Source organism: Psammomys obesus, unplaced genomic scaffold (genome assembly GCF_907164565.1).
Source record: "Psammomys obesus unplaced genomic scaffold, mPsaObe1.curated_primary_1811, whole genome shotgun sequence".
NCBI lineage: Eukaryota > Metazoa > Chordata > Mammalia > Rodentia > Muridae > Psammomys > Psammomys obesus.
The window spans coordinates 2325395-2343379 of NW_026592510.1; positions in this window are offsets into that span (position 1 = coordinate 2325395).

The following is a 17985-nucleotide window of genomic DNA, read 5'->3' on the forward strand; positions in this document are numbered from 1 at the left end:
GCCCGGCAGCCATGTTGTTTGCGGGGCTGTCGGTCGAGTTGAGGGAGGAGAGGGGAGGCCGCGCGGTGGGGCTTCGCGGGAGGGCGGCGCGGACCCCTGCTTTCCCTTCGCCTAGAGCGGTGGGCGAGCCGGGGACCTCTGACCCGGCGGGTGGCCTTTCGCTGTTAAACTCCCTGTCGGGCACGGAAGCCGGCTCCGCGGTCACGGCTGCCCTTTGACCTTCCCTTCTGGGCACGTCCTCCAGAGCATCCTTCCCTCTGACCCCTTCTCCGTAGGTCCTGTCATCCTACGGGAGAGCCTAGGGTCGGGGGAGGACGATGCGACCGCGCGCTCCCTTCCCCGCCCCCCGACACACGCCAGGGCAGGAAGGCCAGGCCACATTTTCCATTTCTGAGCTGCGGTCCCTCATGACTGGCAAATCCGCCGCCTCTCCCTTCCCGTGCCCACGCGCCTACATTTCGCTCTCTTCCCCCATCCTTCGTTCCCTCTTATCCCTCGTCCCCTTCCGTTTATGAGTTCCAGATGGACATACCCAAACTGCTGAGTAATCCTTAATAAACCTCGTAATAAAATTATGGGTAAGAACGTTAGAGCTGAATTGCTTTAAATCATGATGCTAAAATATCCCCACCTCCACCCCCGAAAGACGTCGACAATTTCCTTTCTCCTCGCCCCCTCCTTTTTCCTTTTATCAGTCTGCTGGAATGGCAGAGACACCTGCTGATGGAGGGGAAAGGAGAGAGGAAGTATTCACTGTACCACCTACTAAAAATAGAGAATTTCTCGACATTGAGGTCTTCGGATTTTTAGTTGAGACTTTGTTACTTTATTCATGGCGAGGTGAATTTTCTAATCCAAGAATACTCGGATCCAAATACAAGAAGCAAGACTATCTCTGAAACAAACTCAAAGGGGATTTGGAGAATGTCATTTTATATAATTCGGAGTCGACAGAACTAAATGCTAGTTACAGTTCTTCATGGCATGAGGCTGTTTTCAAGCCCAGAATTTGTAGCAAGCAAGCAAGTGAATAGCATAGTCCCTACTGTATTGCTTTGGAAATGATATATTTTGTTTTCATTTATGGGAGGTTTTTTTTTTTTTTTTTTTTTTTTTTGTAGTTTTAGTATAGTTGCTGTCACCAGACACTTTCCTATTAATTAACAAAAGGTGTGGAATGAATGTCATAAAGTAGTCAAGTATTTCAGTACTAATTATCCTTAGAGCCAAATGATGTAAGCATTACTTTGCATCCTTTTTCATTTCCCTTTCCCTGAATTTTTGTTTTCAGACCTCTCTTCTTAAGTCTCTGGAATATCTCATAGAGAGAAACATCATTATTTTAGCAGGTCGGCATGCTGAAACTGATGACAAATATTGTAAAGTTAATCATTTTAAATACAATTCAAGATGTTCTAGACTGGTGGAATACTGAAATGGTGGTGGATTGTTTTTCCTATTGTCTTCAACTAAATTTAGTAGTTTGCTGTTGAAATACTTGGATCAGGAACAAGTTGGATCCCATGCCTTATGCTTTTACTTTTCATGTGTTAGACAGAATAAAAGTGTGTCTGTACATCTAGTCACATTCAATAGAACAAAAATATTTAGATATTGGCAAAAACTGGCAAGTCAGAAATGTTCATTTCTAGTGCATCAGAGGAGATAAGCCAACTGAAGCAAGCCCATTGGTCTATTCACCCGGGGGTTCTTATAGAAAAGATAAGCAGTGTGATGAATGTGTTTCCAGTTCTGACTAAATTTATTCCTCTTTATCACCTGAAGTCTCTTTCCTATGAGTCCCAGGTGGAAACTGGGAGGTAGGAGCAGGTGCTCCTTGGTAAGCTAGAGTGGTACTGGGGGAACTTAGAGGCTTGTGAGGTAACTGCCACTAAAGACGTTCTGTGTGTGTCCACTGTGGGTTTGGGAGGGTCGGGAGGGCTAGACATATTTCTGGCTGTTCTGTATAGAGGTAAGCAGAGGATGCTTTCAGCTACGCCAAGTGTAATGGTCAAGTACAAATTTATTAGCCTTAGAAGAAGTGGGGACCTTCTTAAGTCCAGATGTAACTGGACTTGTTCAATCAGGTTTTCCAAACAGGATTGCTGGGAGCAATGAAATGGGATTTATAGATATTCATTATTTCCAAAGAAGAATGCCCAAGATGGAGTTAGATGGTAATGGAAAGTCTAACTTGGAGTAAACCACTTCAATTACACACACTACTAATAATGTACTGAAAAATAGCAAAATTGGTTCTGAAAGAGCAGTTAAGAACGGTCCAATCATTATGATCATGCAGTTTATTTTAAAACTTTGCTTCCGTCTCCATTTTAAGCTCTGTCACATTAGTTGTGTAAGGCGTGCCACGTGGCACGTGTGGAGGTTAGAGGACAGTGTGTGTGAGTCAGATCACTCATTCTGTGGTGTGGGTCCCTGAGGATCATGCTCAGTTTTTCAGGCTGGGCAGCAAGTGCCTTAATCCAGTGAGCCATCCCATCAGCTTTTCGATACATTTTTAAGGAAAGGATCTCTTTCACATTCTAATTGAGTATTGGCCCTAAAGCTGGTTAATATACTCCTTTTAACTGGGTTGACATACTTCCTGAGGCACAAAGATTATGACTTAAACTAGAGGAAAATAAAATCTGCTCTCTTTCATTACAGAAAAAAAGTAGACCAAAATTAAGCAAATAAGAACTAAAGTCCTGTTCAACTGTAGATACTCACTAAGACCCTGTTTAGTATCTTTAGACTATCTACCGTAACTATTTGTCTCCACACACAGAGAGATACAGTGTTTCTTGCTTATTTTTATTAAAAAAACAAAAGCCAGAACTGTACCCAGACACTATTAAACCTGTGCAACTCATTTTTAGACAGCTTCAAGCGGTGGGATAATCATGAGAGAAAAAGAAGAAAAGACTGTGATGTTGGGGAGGGGGTAGGAAGATAGGAGGATCTGGAAGGAGTGGGAGGAGGGAAAAGAATATGATCAAAATATGTGAAAATAATAAAAAAATGTACAAACTAATAAAAATGTACAAAAATGAATGGGTGAGCTGCATAATTATGGGAATATGTTTCAAATATATAAAACGGTTAGATTATAGTGAAGCAAATCCAAATAAAGAGAGGATGGAATTGTTTAAGAGTGTACAGTGTTGTATAAATCCAGACTGAGCGCCCTCAACATTGTAACTCTTGCTCTTGGTCTGCCTTGGGTCCTACCTCCAGTTTCTTACCTATTCTAATTGCCACCAGAATGACCTCTTAAAATACATATGATTTTTTTTTCCGATCTTTTGTTTAAAAATACCCCAATAGCCTTTCAAAGCCTTTACAGTAAAAATCTAACCCCCCACTCTAGCATTCACCTGAAGTTTTTGCAGAAAGGATTTTCAGAATGCCCTAATTAGAGTCTTTTTTTTTTCCCTTTCTGCTCCCAGAACATATTATACCTATTTACTTTGCATTCACGGACAACACTGAGTCTTTGTTATTTGTTCCACAATAAATTCATGGAGACTCGGGAAACTCGCTCTGTCTAATCACTCCTTGAGTCCACAGCTGCGGGGAGCATGCTATCTGGGGTGTGCTGTTGAGGGAGCTCAATAAGCTCAGATTAATAAAGCAAGATGTTTCCTTAATGAGGTTTGTAAAGGAGCTCCGAGACTGTTCCCAAAGAGGAATTAGAAGAATACTCTGCATGGTAGTTTACATATCAGAAGCGCCCTGTGCAGAACATGCTCTTTACAACTTTTTTGAGTTTCAAAAAAAAAATATTCTAAGGTAGCTGAAAACATCAAAACAAATCAAGATGGTAGCCACTGCTGTTCTTTCTTCCTCTTGGCTTTCTAGAGATGCCCAGTTAAAAGCGATTTCCTCTCTGGACTTCCTTTTCTCTAGTGACGATGATGGGATTTAATTCTGTTCAGTGAAGTATGTTTCAGGGAAAGTCTCTGCCACTGTTCTCTGCCTGAAATAAGATACAGTGTCTGCATTGACACTACACTCTTCAGCAAGAGTGGAAAATTGTTGGAATGGAAACTGCTGTAGCAGCTTTGACTGCTTATATTTGGATTTCTTGTTTTGTTATTCAATTGATTTCTTGCTTTGTTCAAATACGTGTTGAATGCCCTTGAATTTGCTGTTGAATATATTCCTGTTATTTTCAACATGTGTTTGCATGTGTATGAACACATACACAACACACACACTTCACAAGCACGTATACACCACCAAACACACTCTACAAATACAGGTATACACATACACACATAACACACACACTCCATAAATACCTGTACACCACACACACATGCCACACACACACACACACACACACACACCCCCTCCATACTCATCCATATTTATACACTCCACAAACACATAGGTTTCTAAATTTCATCTTAATTCACCCCCAAACAATCCACTCATTTGAATTTTAGTTACCTTGGTTTTTTTTTTTGGTCTTTTTGTTATTTTGTCTTTTTTTTTTTTTTTTTCCAGAGCTGAGGACCGAACCCAGGGCCTTGCGCTTGCTAGGCAAGCGCTCTACCACTGAGCTAAATCCCCAACCCCTCATTTGAATTTTAACTGATACAACTTGTTTCAAGTCATGACTCTAATCAAGTAAACTATCTTACTTGTATCTGTGTTACAGTTCAGGAAATCTAACAACCTTTATAAATCACTGAACTTACTTCTTCGAGTTAGAAAAGATGCCTGTGGCTTTTAACTCCATGAATAGGAATTAATGAGCTGTAAAAACTGACTTTAGTTCTATCTCTTGCAATTTTGAACTAGTTTATATGGCTTTGGCAAAATTACTCTCTGAGTTAATTTTCTTACACTTGAATGGGTGTTGTGAAGAAACATGAGGAAAAACACAAAAGGGCTTTGTGGGCTATAGTGCATTTTAATAACTGCAACTTAATGGGCACTGCTGGGTACCAGAGATTGTGCTCAGAATTGGTATTTGATTGGCATCTTTGTTCTTTTCAGAAATCCACTTTAACAGGTATTGTGGTAGAAAATCTTACTTCCATTTTATGGGTGAGAGAAATAAGGAATCACATCTAGCATGATTTTTGCTCAGAGTCATCCTTTTACTCTCTAGATCTACTGAAAAATAATTGACTGAGGCAAGGTTGGCAGACAATGATGTATTTTAAAGTATATAATGTGATGTTTTGATATACACATACACACACCTTATAAAACTATTACCAGGAAAATCCCCCAAATTAAGGTAGTAGATGCCCAAGTACAGGAAGCATTTAGATTATTAAACAAACAAGACCAAAATATATAACCTTTTCATGTTATATTTTCATGTTGAAACATGAAATATACAGAGAAAAAAAAAGTGTACTGAAAGCCATAAAAGAGAAACACCCAAGCCACAGGTAAAGGCAAGCCCATTTGAGTATAGTTGGCTTTTCAGCAAAAACTAACAAGCCAGGAGGGCTTGGAGTGAGTATTTTAAGCTCTAAAAGCCAGAAAAATGATACCATAATTGAAGGAGGAAGAGCATCTTTCCATGATAAAAGCGGGCTAATGGAACTCATAGCCACTAGCAGCCACTACAGAAGAAACTTGAAGGAATCCTTTGGACTGAAGAGAAATATAAACATACTCATGATGTTAAAGAAGAGAATAAACCATACAAGGACAATAACTAAGCAATTGAGGATAAGGAAAACACAAAACACTACAAAAATCAACAAAATTATAGTGGTTAATATAGATCTTTCAAATATTAATGGTCTTGTTTTCTTACTTAACAGATATAGGCTGGTAGACTGAATTAAAGACGGAATCTTTCGAAAGACTTCCGCATGTCCTGTTAAACAATTTGTTTTAGAGGACTTTCCAAAGGCTTCTGAGAGGAATGTATTCTAGTGTTTGCATCTACTTGTTACTGCCAAAGAATACACCTCAACATCCAAATTTCAGGCAATCTTGAGATCAGAGGCTAGGAAGAGGTATTCCAAGCAGGTAGAAGTCAGAAGCAAGATATCACTATTCTAATATCTGAAAAATAGAGTTCAAACCACTTTTAGTCAAAAGATGTAAAGAAAGTCACTTCATATTGATTAAGGGAATCCATCAAGGGCACATCACAATTTTAAAATGTAAACACCAGACATGGGCACCGCAGATTTAACCTAACACAGTAATGGTGTGTGACTTCAGCACCCCACTCTCACTGAAGCCAGGCCATTCTGACAAATATTAACAAAGAAATATGGATTCAATGATATTTTTGCTCATATGGACCCAATAAGCATCCTGAGAAGATTCCATCCAAACACCGCAGAATGCGTATTCTCTTCAGCAGCTCACAGGACTGATCTTAAAGCACATCCTGTAATCAGACATCAGGCATGTATGAACAAATATACAAAAATTGAAACAATTTCTTATATTCTTTCTGACTGGAATGGAATTGAACTAGAAAGCAACAGCAAGAGGAACTACAGAACACAGAGAGACTCATGGTGATTGAACAATACAGTACTGAATGATGAATGGGTCATCAAATAAAGCAGGAAGGAAATTCTAAATTAAGTGATAATAAAAACACAACACCCAAAATCTATTGATTTGATGAAAGCTTAAACTTTCCTTAGGGAAGCTTACATTAAAAAAAATCTGATCTTAAATAAACAATAATGTATCTTAGGGCCCTGGAGAAACAAAAACAAACCAGGTGTTAGAAAGAAGTAATTAAAATCAAGGAACATTTTAATGAAATGGAAATTGATAATATAAAAAAATAAATGAAAACAGAGTTGGCTTATTGAGCAGATAAATAAGATAAGCAAACTCTTACCTAAACTAAGCAAAAAGAGAGACGGGGGAAAAAAACCTCAAATAAATGAAATTAAAGATTTAAAAGAGACATTACAACAGGCACTAAGGGAATTAAAAAAACCATGGGACAAACTTTTAAAGTTTATATTCCACTAAATCTAGAAAGTGACAATTTTTTACCAAAATTTAACAAAAGTAAGATAAATTAATTAAACTAGTATATAGGAAGCAATGTGATTAAACATCTCTAAACCAAAAATGTCCAGGCTCAGATATTCACTGGTGTATTCTACCAGACATTTAAAGACTAAGGGCTGGAGTTTTTGGTTCAGTGGTTAAGAGAACATACAACTCTTACAGAGGTCTTGGGTTTGGTCCCCAGTACCCATGGCAGCCCACACACACACACACACACACACACACACACACACACACACACACGGGTGTTGAAAAATGAAGAACTAACAGCAACGCTTCTCAAATATTTCCCTGAAACAGAAAAATATGTTTTTAAAAATAAAGGCAGCATTACCTTGAAACCTAAATTAGATAATGACACAACTAACAGCAAATATACCATTCATCAATCTACCTGATGAACATAGATGTAAAAATTCTCACTAAAATATTTTCAAACCAAACTCAAGAACACATCAATCACCACAATCAAGCTGTCATATTTTAGAAAGCCAAGGATAGTTTAATACATACAAATCAATAAATTGCACAGGAACTAAGAACTGGAATCACATGGTTATCTCAAAAGATGCAGTAAAGTCTCTTTTTTTTTTTTGACAAATTTATCACTTATTTCTTCAGAATAAAAGCCTTGAAGAGACCAGGACTAGAAGGAACATATGACAACATAATAAAGGAAATATGTGATAAAACTATAACCAACATTATACAAATTGGGGTGGGGGAAACAGCATTTCCACTAAAATCAGGAACAAGCTAAGATTTTTCTATCCTTTCCACTCTTACTCAACATAGTTTTTGAAGTCTTAGCTAAAGCAATTAAGGCCAGGAAACAAAAGGGATAGATAAACAAAAGAAAAGAAGCCAAAGTATCCTTGCAGATAATATGATTCTATAAATAAGGCACACTGAACACTCCTCCAGAGAATGACACCGATTTTAAGCAAAGGGCCAAGATGCCAAATCAATATCTAAAGAGCAGTAACCTTCCAAATACTATTAGCAAGGATGCTAATAAAGAACCAGGAAAATAGTCCCATGCACAATTATAGAAAGAGAAAGGAAGGAAAAAAGTAAAGAAGGAAAGAAGGAAGGAAGGAAAAAAAAATCCTGGAACTAACCTAACCAAGCAAGTAAGAAAACCTCTACAATGAAAATGTCAAAATATTGAAGCAACAAGCTGGAGGAAGCACTAGAGGCTGGAAACACCTTGCATGCTCATTTCACTTAACATGATGATTTTCATTTCCACCCATTTTCCTGCAAATGACAAACTTACTTCTTCATAGCTAAACAAGCTCCCATAGTGTATGCATGACTTTTCATTCATTTGTCTTTTAATGGACGTCTAGCTGAATCCACCCCCTGATATTGTGAATGGTGCCAAGGCAAACGTGGATGTGTCACACCACGCCCTTTGAGAATGTGAGTGTACTGCCCAAGTGGCTCAAGAGTCTGGAGAGGGTAGCGGGTGTTGTGGAGTCTCGCGGTCAGCAGCTTCTCCTTATCTTACATACCCTCCAGCCTGCTTCTCCCTGCATGTTAGGGGGAGATGTCTCCGTGTCCCGTGTTAAATGTGGGCATGCTACTCATGGCCAATCAATGAAAGTTCATCCTTTATCCACAGTGATTAATTCAGAGGTGGGGGGTGGGGGGGGCTGACCCAACTCAGGTTAGCAAGAGGTAAGAAAGTATTTTCAGAACTTTCAAGGGAGAATGCTTCTCTCTTTGCATAGAGAAATTTGCAAGAACAACCTCTTCTATCTCTCTTCCTCCTCTCTCTCTCTCCCTCCCTCCCTCAACCATCTCACCCCACCTCACTCCCTGCATGGAGGTTCTGAGGGAAAAAGCTCTGTGGGATAAAACTGATGCCATAGATGGCAGTGAGGGAGAAAATAAAGCAACTGGATTTTCGTGGGTGATTCATGATCCACAGAGTTTGACTCATTATCCCTTCTTCCTCATCAGAAATGGTGTATATTTTGATTATTATTACATATAGCCAAATAAGTCCTAATTAGTGTGATAACTTTGAGGGTGGACCCAGGAAGCCTTGTATGAAATGAGCTGTTACAAGTGATTCTTGATCAGGTGCCAGTGAGCCTAGGGCCACGTATTCAGAGAGATGAAGTTTTTCAGACATCAAAGGTACTTGCTTCATTAATTTAGTTCTCCAAACTTTTAAGTAAAATATGTAGGTTAACAAGAGTTTAACTAAATCATATTTAATGAATTGTATTTTGACAGCTTAAGTCATTTATCTGTAATACATCTGCCAAGGATAAATGCTCTTGAAACTTGAAATCGTACATTTTCTGCCTTGCCGTCATAAATGATTTCATTGCAGCAACAATGACACCAATTTTATGCCTTTTATGTAGCAAAGTAGAGAAAATGGGTCTTAAGTAGTCATTACCCAGTAAAAAAAACGGAGCTGTCACCCCAAATAGTCAACAGTCAGACTGAGAATTTAAACAAAACCAGCAGCTTCTATATTACACATGAATAAAAAGGGCTGTGTAAAATTGATAGGCATTGTTGGGATTTTCAGATATCAGCCCTATATCTGTATCTACATCTATATAGATCTATATTCTGCTGATGAATATATAATCTGCTGATGAATAAATATATAATCTGCTCATGAACATATACATGTATATATATGTTCTGATGATGAATTCATGAAATGCCGTTAAACATGGACAGAAGGCCTAGGGAGATGGCCTGGTGGGTAAATGTGCCTGCTATCAAGCCGGAACAGTTGAGTGCTACCTCCAGTATGCACAGGCTGGAAGGAGATAACTCCCTTTTTTTGTCTGTCTGCGTGTCTCTGTGTGACTGCGCGGCATATCTGTAAATGACTGATTCCTTGCAACAGAAATTTAACTGGTCATCATGGTAGGCAGAGTTTCTAAACAGCCCCCAAACATGTCCTTTCTAGACCCTATCGTGTGATAAGAGCTCCTTCCTGTCTGTGACTGTAACAGTATGAAGTACACTTGACTTGGGTGGAGAGAGTGCCCGGGCAATTCTCATCTAATGGCAACTAGAAACTGGCTGGCAGAAATCAGAGACTCACAGCATGAGTCGCTGCGTTGATGACCATCATCATCTCCCTTACACAAGGGTAAAGGATAAGCAGCCTTTTAAAGAGCCGAGAAAAGTCCCTGGGTCAGACTAGAACACAGGGACATCAGCCTTCCAGCTGTAAAGAATTGCATTTGTCAACCAGAGCCCAGCAGCTGACTCCTTGACCTCAGCCTGGTGAATCTCTCAGTAGAGAATCCAGCCAGAGCTGCCTCTGAAAGGATCAAGCTAACTCTGTAACCTATATGTCTTCTAAAGTCTATAGTTTTGAGTTTTAGGTCCAAGTTAAGCTAAAGCCTCTTAGAACCTTTCCAGAGAACGGAGGAATGTGACCCTAACTGTGAGGACAGATATAAAAAAAAAGCGAGCAAGCAATGACCTTCACTCAGCAAAAAGAACGACCAGACAGACCCTTGTCTTCAAGATAGTCTTTCTTAGCAACCAACCCAGACAGCCTCAGTTCTTCTTCTTAGTTGCTCCTGTCTCCAGCCAAAAGCCCGCAGCCCTGATCTTCAAGGATGAGCTAACCACCCCCACCTTTAATTGCAGCTGCATCCACACTTGGCAGGACTGGCCAAGTTTGAGCATCTAAGACTAACCAATTATCTTACTTTATAGCTTCCTCATCCAATCCTAAATTGCCAAGACTGCAACTTCAAAATTCCCTCGCTTTGTCTTTTAAAAACCCAAGGCCTTTGTCTCTCGGTTCCACTCTTTGCTGAACAGCCGGGGTGACCCCATTGCACAATGGTTAAAATAAACCTCTTGCGATTTTGCAATGATGAGATCTGGTCTCCTGAGTTCTCTTCATTGCTTCTGAAAATTAGGCTCATGCTGGGCCTAACACCTCAGCTTCTTTTTTTTTTTTTTTTAAGTTTTTCTTTTAATATATTTATTATTAATACACTATACTGACTGTACATGTGTCTGCAGGCCAGAAGAGGGCACCAGATCTCATTATACATGGTTATGAGCCACCATGTGGTTGCTGGGAATATGAACTCAGTACCTTTGGAAGAACAACCAGCGTTGTTAACCTCTGAGCCATCTCTCCAGCCCCTGCCTCAGCTTCTAACCAATAGAATTATGAACTCATACTCAACGGCTGTTTTAAGTTGTTACATTTGTCCTGTTTGTATATGTGTCTGTGTATCTGCGAAGTGTGTGTGTGTATGTGTGTGTGTGTGTGTGTGAGAGAGAGAGAGAGAGAGGGGAAAAAGAGAGAGAGAGAGAGAGATCCACACACAGGGGTTGTGGTGGCAGTGCACACACTCCCTGAGCCCCTGCTACCTACAATACCAGGGTTACAGGCCTGCGTGCGTATGACTAGATTCGTATGTGGGCATTGGTTATTTGAAAATAGGCGTGTATAGCAAGTACTCTTACCCACAGAGCCATCTCTTCAGTCTTACACTAATTTTGACACCACAACAGAAAACTAATATAGACAAGAAAACTGTGAGCAGGATATCCAAAGTAGGGGCACCCGAGAGCCTCCATCCACAGAATCCCTAACAAAGTGGCAAGGGAGTGGATACTGGAAATTGTGTTAAACACAAGCTATTTCAAAACACGCATGTGTGTGTGTGTGTGTGTGTGTGTGTGTGTGTGTGTGTGTGTGTGTGAGCATGTATGTGATGTTTTGCCTGTGTGTATGTCTGTGTACCACTTCCATGTCTGGTACCCAGGGAGGCCAAAAGAGGGTGTCAGATACTCTGGAACTGGAGGTACTAATGGTTGTGAGCTGCCGTGTGGGTGCTGGGAATCAAACGTGGTCCCCTGAAAGAGCTCTTAACCACTCAACCATCTCTCCAGCCCTTATTTCAAACCTTTTAAAGTCCTCCATCACATCACACAAGCATTGCCCATGTGCTTTTTACAGGCTTACTGAATCCTGACACACTGTATGCCTGTGTTTTCACCTTTGCTAGAATGTCAGCCCCACTTGGGCAGCAACCAGCATCCATTCTTTCACCCTTTGCCAATGCCAAGAGCAGAGCTTGATTCTCAGTAGGCACTTAATGAACTTTTATAGGATAAACAAATAAATTATTAGGACTAGAATTATATCAGCCAGCATTACAACAACACTCAGCTGCTGGCAATTATTTACACTTCAATTCATTAGAAGGATTATAATAAGCTTCTTTGAATGTGCAAATGGAGTTAAATTGGCCAAATCATTCAAAACGTAAATCCTGGGTGTTGTGGCACACGCCTTTAGTCCTGACACTGAGGAGATAGAGGCAGGTGGATCTCTTGCGAGTTCCAGGACAGCCTGGTCTACATAGCAAGTCCCCAGGATGGCCAGGCCTACCTAGAGAGATCATATTTAAAAAACAAAACAAAACAAAAAACAGAAGGCTGGATAGTAAATACATTACTGTGAATTAAGTTATGATGTCAATTCTAAATATTTATCAAATTCTTCAATCATATATGAATCCATGCTTAGAAGTGATGAGTACAGCTGCTAAATCAGATGATGTTAAAAACAGACTACAAACAAACAAAAACCAAACAGGCTTCAGATTCATAGTTTCTGGCAAATAAACTCAATTCCAACCTATTCAGTAAAGAAAGAGACTGTTAAGTTCTATCAACAATGTATTTACTATACGTGAGACACCAATAGGTCCTCTTTTGGTGATAAATAAGAGCGAGCAAGCCTGGCCATCCAGGAGTTCCAACTGTGGAGGGTCCCTAAGGTCGACAAATCAGACAAGTCAGACAACACCGATTGTAGAAGGTCTTATCAGAAATGTCAAAGTAATGAATCATGGGAGTAAAACTGATGGAGAGCGAAGTTTGCGGTTTTCCGTTTGCTCCGTTTTTGTTTTTCTTGGAAGGTTGAGCAGAGATCTCCGGGTGAAGGCTTGGTACAGAGGTCTCACCTGACATCATGGCGATGGGAGTAGAAACGACCCTCCAGAAATCTACCCCTTGTCTCGTTAGTTGGCTGCACATGCATGCCTCAGAAATAATCTGTGCCTGTGTGTGTGTTTCTCTGTCTGTCTGTCTCTGTCCCTCTTTCCCTCCCTCCCTCTGTCTCTGTCTCTCTCTGAGTGTGTCACCATTTTCCTAGCACTCAGGGATGGCCTGTGTGTGTGCATTTTTCATAAACACAGTGAAGAACCATGTGGAACACTAGGCATTTTGAAAGTGTTAAAAATATGATACCTAGGTTATCAGTTAGCTGCTTCCCATGTGAGCAGGGTACAGAGGACAGATGAGCCCCACACTCCGCTGGTAATTTCTTCCCTCCAGGCCAGGGAATTAATTCACAGGCTTTCTGATGCTCTGACAAGCCTCTATTTGAAGCGTTCTTTTTATAGAGTGAAATGTCTTTTTGAGCTTAAATATAGAACCGATGAAAATGTATGGTGAAAGACCCAAAGAATGAGAAATAACGGTTTTAAAAAACTGCTTTGGTGATCCACGTAGAACCCCATTAACGGTGGATAGTACTTTTGACTACATTGCCCTCTAGTGGCAGCTTGAGGTTATTGGGCGCAAAATTCGTTTCCCTTTAAGTAGGTAGTCTATGCAAAGTTCATTGAGCATTTATTGTTTCTCACTGAGGTGGCACTGAAGACGCTCAAAGGACAAAGACTCTTGTTGATTTCGTGGGCTAACAAAACCTTCCTGTCATAGCATTGTGTGAGAAAGAAACTAGAACAGTAGATACGAAGACGAAGGGGTACTTTGATGGAAGGCCCAGTTCTCCTGGAATCCTGGGACTTTTCAAACCAGCTTACATTTTTAAAACCGTTTTTAAAATTTTGTTATTTATTTGTGTGTGTGTGTTGGGGGGGAGCCACAAAAATCAGAAAAAGACATCAGGTCTCTTCTTGAGCTGGAGTTACAGGCAGTTGCCAGCCACCCAGCAGGGAAATGAACCCAGGTCCTTTTCAAAAACAGCAAATGCGCTTGGCAACTTAGGGAGACATCGCTCCAGCCCTTCAAACGTGCTATATTTGAAAAGTGCTTTGCAAAAACGCACGGGGTTTTTCTGAGGGTGTAGACGAGTGCACGCATACACAGTGTGTGTGCCCGTTCTAGGGTGGAGGGGCATCCTGAGCGAGGGACACTAGTCAGCAAAACGCACAGCACCTCTTAGAGTCAGGCGTCTTTCGTGTGACTTTCACAGTGCGCCTCAGCCCAGAGCTGTCCTCCTGGCTCTCCAGAGTACCCACAAAATAGAAACCACGTGAATGTCATATACCAGGAAGGCTGAGACAAATGGCTTTGATAGGCATCCTCACCAATCACTTGCTATGTGATACCAGTGTCTTGGTCTCTCTGAGCTCCAGCTTCCTCATATGTGAAAAAAGAGCTATGAGTGCTCATCTCTAAAATAGCTGGAGGGATTAAGAAAATATATGTGGGTGGGAGAGCATGGGCAGATAAAGTAGTCAGAAAAGATTAATTCCTTTCCCTGATACTCTCATTCTTTAAAACAAGCATCAGGGGCACCTCACTGCCACTTAAATAGAAGTATAACAAAACAACTGTTCTGTGCATTCTAGTTTGCCAAAATGACCTCACACCTAGACAGGGCTTTATCATCTGGGACCTCACAGCCTATTGGCTCATTTCATTGGATTCTCAGGTAACCTACGTGTCAGGGATCTTAACATCTCCTGTCTGTCACTTGCTAAGGATCTTCCCTGTGTCTGGCAGAGCCCCAGGATGAAGCATTCAACCTCTGCTCCCCCAAGCCCCTGCTCAGGTGGGAAGAGGCAGACGGTAGTGCCAGCTACAGCTCAAAGACCAGTGCTCCAATCCAGGCGAGAGGAGGGCACTGAGTGGACAGGATGGAGGGGATGCACTTTTCCCAGAAGAGGGAAGAAACTGGCGACGTGAAAAGAGTAAGTGCTCACTTGTGATCAAATGGGTCTTCTGGGTCACCACATCCTGCCTGCGCTTTTTCCCTTTGTAGATTTAGTAAGAGGGGAGTGTGTTCTGTAGCCCAGGCAACTGGCGCGTCTTCAAGACAACACCTTTCTAAGGTAACTGAGCCAGAGCCATGTTCCAGCTGAAGACAAAGCAAAACCATCAGTTAAATCAGCAGTGTGATTTAGAGAAAGAATAATTGTTGGTGGAGGTGATGCAGCCGCATAGTTCCTATGGATGGAACGTGCATTTCCCGTCATACAGTTTTCCTTGAAGATATGAGTACATTTGCAAGATCACAGAACCTCCTTTTAAATTTTATTTTATCACTGTTGTTGTTGAGTGTGTCTTTACATCGTCACGGCACACATGTGGAGGTAAGAGGACAACCTTATGGAGTTCATTCTCTCCTTCTACCTTTATATGTATTTGGGGGAATCAATCTTGGGTGATGGATTTGCATAGCAAATGCCTTTGTCTGCTGGGCCATCTCATTGGCCCAAAACTTGCTCTTCATTCATTCATTCCTTTGTTTGTTTGTTTGTTTTGTGGTCCCCAAATGGCCTGGAACTTGCTACGTATTCCAGGTTGGCCTCAAAGTCACAGAGATCTGCCTGCGTCTGCCTCAGTGGGTTTAAAGGTGTGAACCCATGCCCAGCCCAAACCTTGCTTTTTAAAGTGAGAAACTTCATGCCTTGTTTGCTTTTTGCCAAACAGATTTACCTAATGTATAAAACACGATTATGTTTTATCCATTCTCTCCTTCCAAGTTCCCTCTCTGTCCAAGCCAGCAGACATGGATGTCTTCTTTTTTCTTAGCTGAAAGAGAAGCTCCAAGTGTCAGTATGCAAAGTGAGGGAGAGGACACACAGCAGCATGCGTGGTTTCCGGGCAGGAAAGCAATGGGATGTGTTGAGAGGTGCACATAAGTTTCTCCTCCCTAATTGGACAGGGATGAATGATCCAGCCTTGATTAGAGGCAGGGACAATGAAACGACTGCATTTTTAGAGTCTTCTCTGGGGTATGTATGAATATTTGGTGTGTAGGACTTTTCCTTTGAGGATAATTTTAGCTCTGAAAAGTCATCAAATTATTTCAAATTCTGCCAAGTTTCAAAATATGAGTGGGTGATTTAGGAAAGGTCTATTCTCAAGAAGTAACAATGGTGTCAGCACAATCCAAGATACTTGGAAAAGAATGCACACACACACACACACACACACACACACTGAATCACTTCTCTCTCTTTCTCTCTCTCTCCCTTTCTCTCTCCTTCCACCCTCCTCCTTCTCTCTCTCTCTCCATTCCTTTGCTTCCCAGAAATTAAAATGGATTGAACCCACTCAGAATTATTTGGGTATTTCTTTTTAAATAAGTCAAGGAATAAGTTTATCTTGGCATTAGAGCCAAACAGTTCTAACCCACAGAAAATAGGGCAGAGTTTAGGCTTTAAAAATGGCACAGTGGGAGGGTGGGACTGGGAGGAGATGGGAGGGGGGCCACAGCCAGAATACAAAGTGAATAAATTGTAATAAATAGTAAATGAAAAATGAAAAAAAAATAGTAAAGTGAGCATGATTGTTGCTGACAATGAAACCACTATTTCCACTTCCCTCTCCTCTTTTTCCTTTCTCCTGTGTTTTCCTCTCACAAAAGAGCACAGTCACTGGGGCTAGTTATATATATTTACACACACACACACACACACACACACACACACACACACACACACGCAGGCACACCAGATGAAAAAGAAACACTCTGAAGGAATAAGTAACTATACATTTGCATGCACAGTTCCTCATTATCTGCCTTCCCATTCTCCTCATTTTCATGCTTTCTCCTGCCTCCTAGGTTTGAGAAAGAAATGCAAGATATATTTTTTGAAAAAAAGCATCTTTCCAGGTGGACTGCCATTGGCTTGAAGTGATTGTTCTAGTTCTGTGCATTTTACAGGGTCCAATTTTAAGGTATGGGCCATTTCACAATGAAGGTTAATGCAGAGTCCTTACACATGAGCTTGATCTACAAGCCTTTCAAAACCCTTTCTATAAGTAATAATTCTCTAGTATTTGATTGGGGACCCTAGTAGGAGGTCCTCTTTTCCTTGTTGGGCTGTGGAAGGCAGCTAGCTTTCCAGTGACAGTGAAGGTCGTCAGAGCCACTGGGGACCATTTGCCTCCTGGCTCACTCCTTTAAAAAACTGTCATTGTGACTCTTCTGTTTTTCCTACTTCTGCAGTTGATTGGGCTCCTCTCAGAGGTCCGACTCTTGCGAAGAGACAGGCTGCCTATTTTATCAATATCTCAGGCCACTTGATTTGAATTCCATGTTCTTCTTTCCCCACAGCTTCAATGTTCTATTTCTTTAGGCCTCTGAGGAAGAGATACCTTTTGCGATCCTGAGTGAATGGTTGTGACCATCTGCCTCTCAGGCCCTAGTCCGGAGCCGTGGCAAGTCCAGACAGCTCGCCTCTCTTTTGGAAACAGGGAGCAAGCACAACGGTTGTAACTGTTGTCTGCGTACAGCTTCCACCTGAAAACTGCCGCAGAGTCAGGACTGGGGCTCACAGTCTAGGTCATGTGTTGGGGAAGCATAGAGTAGAAGGAGGATGAAGGGATGAGCAGAGAGCAGGGGAATGGATATCTTGGACCCCAGAGTGACCAAGATGTAGGCAGCGGCTTATAGAGCACCGGTCAGTTCCTGGGAGCTGGGCTTCTAAACTGAGTATTGGGATGTTTCCTTGAGCCCTGTTAATAAGCCCCAGTTTTCACTTGTGCTGGTACAAATAGTTGACTGATTTAGGATATCTTTCTCTTCTACTTCATTTTAGACCAAGGCTCAACAGTGGTCCTACTGATTCTAGGGTATGACAACTGCCCGCTGGGGAGCGGTGGTCTGTGCATTGGAGGAAAGTTAGCAGCATTCTTTGGCTTTCCCATCTGTCACATGTGTCTCAGGATCCTAAAGCCCCGGCC